Raw genomic sequence first — 6,000 nt, forward strand, 5'->3', positions numbered from 1 at the left:
GAGGACAATACAACAGTAGCCCCAGCTTGTCCTTTGGCCCAGCAATATGAGCAAGACCTCATGTTCCTGAAACCTCCAAATAGCACAGCTTGCAACTTCTGGGGGTCTCTTGGTACACAATTGCCACATCACCTGTCCTGCCCTAAAGTCAGGATTGATATGAGATCCAAAAGCTAGCTGAAGAGCTCTTCATGAGAAAGATGTCCATTTCTTCCAATTAGATCTTGGGGATACATGCCAGGTCTTTCTTCTGGCTCACAGTTAAATTCTGGAAGAGGTTGGTTTTATTACCTACAGACCTGGTGTTTAATACCAATAGCGCTTAGACTTATATGCTGCTCCATAGTGCTTTACAGCATTCTCTGGGTAGTTTACACTGTCAGCGTATTGCCCCCAACAATCCGGGTCCTTATATTACTGACCACAAAAGGATGGAAGGATGAGTTAATCTTGAGCTCTGTCAGGATTGAACTCCAGGCTGCGGGCAGAGTTTGTCAGCAATATTGCATTCTAACCACCGTGCCACCAGCGCTCCTAGTAGCATTGTCCTGAGTCTGGAGCACCCAGAAATAAAATTACTGCTTCCTTGTTTCCTTGTCCAGGGGCAAGAAGTACAGGTCAGAACTACATTGCCTCTGGAAGGACTTGCCCCATTTTCCCCTGCCTATCATGGCCATTATCCTTCTCTCCATTTTTATATCCTGTACTATCTAGTTTCCCCCCACCCTGCACTCTTCCACTTATTATCTTCTGTTATCACTTACAGAAGTGACTGATGTTCAGCAGCAGAAGGAGGAAAAGAATATGTAGAAAGAATGTCTTTTCCAATTGTCCAGAGTGATTCTACTTCTATTATTTCATTCCGCTATATACTAAAAAGCTCATTATGGAGGCATATTCTACACACACACACACACACACACACACACACACACACACACACACTTGCATTTTCCCTAAGAGGAAATTCAGCACCATCATTCAAGGAAGCTTTGCACTGTTACAGTGCTACAGTACAGTTTTGATTTATCTCGCAACCTATTCATAGGGGCTCAGAATAGAAAGCAGCATTATTAAGAGCAAGGAAAAATATGAAATGTAAAAGCTGACTCTCTTAAGCCACTATTATCATACAGAGCACAGTTATATTACATAGGAGGCTTTCTTGTGCAGCATTTATACTTTGACAGAAATGCAGAGACAGTCATTGTTGCTCCCATCCAGCAATCTTGCCACTGATGACTCAAAGGTTGTGCTGGGTGCATGTGTGAAATCTCACAAAGTGCTTCCTCTGAGGGTCCTGCTGAGCCATCACTACCTTCTGGTCAAGTGAGCCTGACATCTTCTTGGACTTTGGCATTTCGAATGAATTCTAGAAAAGATTTGCCAGTAAAGATCACAGAATTGCAATCCCTATTGATCCAATTAAAACCATTTTATTCCAGGAGACTGGAATATAGCATTAAGCTCCTTGCCATTTCTTGCCCTGTCTTGATACTAAATGAGTTTATGAGGGAACAGTCTCAGCATAACTAGCTGTTAGTGTTTAGCATTATAAACTGTTTTGTGCATCCCTTGGATGGAAAAGCAAGTACCTTCTCCACTTCTTTTGCTCTCACACATTCAAATTTGGGGCAGGGTCATATACAAATGATAAATGCACATTTTTATAAACATAGGAACTAAATCAATTGCATGACTAGCTGGATCCTGGGGGACAGAAATCAAAGTACCCCAATTTCTGGGAAGCCTTGTCAGAAGGACAAATACAAAGGATGCTAGTATCTCTATAGCATTCAAAATATGCAGCTCCCTATATTGTATGTAGTGGAGTGGAGGGGGAAAAAACAACCCTCCCTTTTTACTACCCTGTAATCCCTTAATTTGAGTTAGAGGAGAAAATAAATTTAACAAATAAAATGGAAGCTGCTTCTCACCCCTCCCCCATCTTTTTGGACATCAAACCCACTGGAGTCAAACCCACTTCATCTCTTCACCTAATTCTATCAGATCCAAATTGACTCTCTTATCCCAAGACAAAGCCCCCCCCCCATGTGCGATCTCATCTAACCCAAAGAACAGGAACCTTACCCACTCCCAAGGGCAACCCTAATAAAGGAGTTTCCTTCATAACAACAACAACAACAACAACAACAACAACAACAACAACAACAATAATAATAATAATAATAATAATAATAATAATAATAATAATAATAATCTGAGGGACTAATTCTGGCTGCACAAGACCAAGCCTTAAGGACAAATGCATATAAAGTCAAAATTGAGAAGACAGCAACAGACAGTAAGTGCCGCTTATGCAAAGAAGCTGAAGAAACAGTGAACCACCTGGTAAGCTGTTGCAAGAAGATTGCACAGACTGACTACAAGCAGCGGCATGACAAAGTAGCAACAATGGTGCATTGGAAGATCTGCAAAAAATATCATTTGCCTATAAGCAAAAACTGGTGGGATCATAAAATAGAGAAAGTCATAGAAAATGATAAAATTAAACTGCTCTGGGACTTCAGAATTCAAACAGACAAGCAACCTGCAACATAACACCCCAGACTTAACAATTGTCGATAAGAAAGACAAAAAAGTCTGGATAGTGGACGCAGCAGTGCCTGGAGACAGCAGAATAGACGAGAAAGAACTGGAGAAGATAACAAAATGCAAAGACCTACAAATAGAAATAGAAAGACTGTGGCAAAAGCAAGCAAGGGTAGTACCAATAGTAATAGGCTCCTTGGGTGCAATCCCAAAACAACTGGAGCACCACTTGAACACCATTGGCATTGACAAATTCGCTATTAGTCAATTGCAAAAGGCGGCCTTACTAGGAACTGCTTCCATCCTGCGACGATACCTGTAATACCATCAAACATCCACATCTGCCTATCCCAGGTCCTGGGTAAGGACTCGATAGGTAGACAAAATGCCAAATCCAGTCTGAACATCTGGCTGACTGTGCGATGATCCATAATATAATAATAATAAAGTTGGAAGGGGGACCTTGGAGGTCATCGAGTCCAACCCCCTGCTCAGGCAGGAAATCCTATACATTTTGGACAAATGGCTGTCCAGTCTCTTCTTAAAAACTTCCAGTGTTGGAGCATTCACTGCTTCTGGAGGCAGGTTGTTCCACTGGTTAATTGTTCTAACTATCAGGAAGTTTCTCCTTAGTTCTAGATTGCTTCTCTCCTTGCTTAGTTTCCATCCATTGCTTCTTGTCCTGCCTTCAGGCGCTTTGGAGAATAGCTTGACTCCCTCTTCTTTGTGGCAGCCCCTGAGATATCGGAACACTGCTATCATGTCCCCTCTCGTCCTTTTCTTCGTTAAACTAGACATACCCAATTCCAGCAACTGTTCCTTATATGTTTTAGCCTCCAATCCCCTAATCATCTTTGTTGCTCTTCTCTGTACTCTTTCTAGAGTCTCAGCATCTTTTTTACATCGTGGTGACCAAAACTGGATGTTGGGGATCTCTCTGTCTTGTAAAGCAAGAAAGCACAATAGTTGCCATAAAGCTTGGTTCTTCTACTTTGTGCTGTGCTCCTTCAGACTGAATCCACTGCACTTATTTACCAACTTTTTCCTCCAAACATGGGAGGGCTACCTTACATGGTCTGAAAATGAAGGATTGGACAGGAGGTAGAAAAAAATCAGCAAAGCTGGGCTACTTGTCTGTGGAACAAGAGAGACATCTTTGAAGATTAACCAGAAGGTGAAACGTGATTTCAGAGAGGCTATTTATGTTAGCCCTTTTTTAAAATTAATGCATTAGTAGGGATTCTCTCCCTTTTTTCTTTCCTGTCCATTGTGTTTTGGCCACACTATATTACTACCCAATCTGGCTTTTCCTTCCTTTCCTTCTCTTTCCTTACCCCAACTTCAGGTTGTTATTTTCTTTTTTTGCTGTTTCTGCTGGAAAGAGGAGAAGGCAATGTTTGCGTGTGTCTTTGAGAGGGGTTGAGGGTGAGAGAGAGAGAACAGTTGGTATGTGCAGGCAGGGATCAATTAATTTCTTAAATGGGCTACCTCATTTTACAGGCAGTTGATTTTAATCCATGCTATTAATGGATAATGTGTGTGTGCGTGTTTTCTGCCCCTATCTTTTTTTGTGGCTTCTGGCAAGTATCTGTATGCAGAAATATATACCACACTCGTGTACAAGTCACACAGAGACATATTTTTTTGAGTGGGGCGGGATTTTTGGCTCTGGTTTCAGCTTGAGCTGACAATCCTACATTGAAAAAGGGGAGGAGCTGGTAATTGTACAGTGTTTATTTATTTAATTTTTTTCTGTCTCTTCTCTCCTTCCTTTAAGGCAGAGAACCCCAACTCTCGGTCCATGGACCGGCACCGGGCTGCAGCATGCCAGAAACTGGTCCGCGCAAACAAGCAAAGCCCCATCTGCAGGATGCAGGCAGTACATGAAACCACACCCCCTCCGGTCCGCAGAAAAACCTCGTTCCATGGAACTGGTCCCTGGTTCCCAAAAGGTTGGGGACCTCTGCTTTAAGGGGATTGTCTTGATTTTGGGGTCATCTCCCTTTTGGATAAATACAATGGTTGATTCCTGGTAAAGGTCTCTTTGCTTCCAACTTTTTATCTTATAATCTGCTTTTTTAAAGAATAGAAGTGTTGCTGAATGTTTTAGTTCTGCTATCTTTCAACTGTCATGTCATGAATTACTTCCTTGTGTTTTAACCTCACGTTACCCATTTCAATCATTATTTTAACGAGGGTAAACTCTTTGCCTTGGGGTGCCATTTCTCATCTCGAAGAATCCTTCAAACTTGGACAAACTGTGGCCTCAGCAATGGAAGGGATGAAATTGGGAATTAGTCCAACCTGGCCAGATTGAGAGGACTATGTGATAACAGTGCTCTTCAAGTAGCTCAAAAAAAAATCTCATTTAAAAAAAAGCAGAGACTGGATCTTTTTTACCCCAGAATGCAGGGAAGAGGGATAATGGTCACAAATTACAAGATTCTGAGTGAACGTCAGGAAAAGCTCTTTAATGGTGAGAGCAGTGGAAGACCAAAATAAGAGAGGCAATGAGCTCTCCTTTGCTGCATGTGCTTCTAAGAGCTACATGCAAAGGACAGGGCACAAGGCTTCTGTTCCTCTTCTAATAGAAAAGCAACCTCTACTTAAAACATATAAAAGGTTTCCCGGTGTTCTGAAAAACGCTGGGCTTTGATGCATATCCAGAAGTTGCCACTGCCTGCTGAGCAATGACTGGGAAACAATTGGCTGTATTTAAACAATGGACTTAGCCATGTTTAATAATCCTATTTTGGGTTCACACACTACACATGGCTGTTGTAGGTCAATGTCATAAGAATACAATACCTTGCCGTTTGGAGGGCTTGGGTCATATTGACCTGGTGCTGGATTTGCAGAATCAATACTTTCCGGAAAGCCATTTGTAGTCTCACTCCTGCCTCTCTGTTCCATCTCCCAACTCAGCTGAGAAAATGTGGATATTTATCTACAGGGAAGCATTTCTTTCAGTGCTTGAAACACTGAGTGGCTCAGTAACTTGTGGGTTGAGTCTCTGAATACTGGCAGAAGCCCAAACCAGCAGGAGCAGCCAAACATGAGTGGCGCGTTTCCCTCTTCTCCTTTCTATTGCTCTCCAAAATGAAGTGGGGTGGGGTGGGGTGACATAGAAGAGCTCTTGACTGCCATATGGAAGAAATCTGATGGTTTGGCGAAAGTGATAGGCTGCTGGCTGTCTCATTTATCAATCCTGGACAATGCCGAAAAACGTTAGTGCGTCTGAGACGGCTTTGAGTATTATTGATATATAATATCAACTGATGTTGTGTTTCTGAATGATTGATGCTACAGGTTTGAGAATGAATTTAAAATGTTACATGCTGCTCCAGTCACAGTTAGTATTACTGAATGGAAGTGTTTCTTCCAACTAATATATTATGTTTTGGAATGAATTGATTCTGTTTAGAGGTAGTCCTCCACCTACGATCA

The 6,000-nt window shown here is 41.9% G+C and overlaps 1 long non-coding RNA gene across 1 annotated transcript in view; it reads left to right on the top strand.

Moving 5' to 3' along the window:
* LOC120317869 overlaps nt 1-4,981 on the top strand; it is a 62,635-nt gene extending 57,654 nt beyond the window's left edge. The window contains exon 3 of the long non-coding RNA XR_005559328.1: nt 4,331-4,981. This is a non-coding gene — a long non-coding RNA (uncharacterized LOC120317869). The remainder of the gene's footprint in view (nt 1-4,330) is intronic.
* The last annotated feature ends 1,019 nt before the right edge of the window (nt 4,982-6,000 follow it).

This window comes from Crotalus tigris, unplaced genomic scaffold (genome assembly GCF_016545835.1).
Source record: "Crotalus tigris isolate CLP2741 ecotype Arizona unplaced genomic scaffold, ASM1654583v1 scf7180000019856.1557650, whole genome shotgun sequence".
Lineage (NCBI taxonomy): Eukaryota > Metazoa > Chordata > Lepidosauria > Squamata > Viperidae > Crotalus > Crotalus tigris.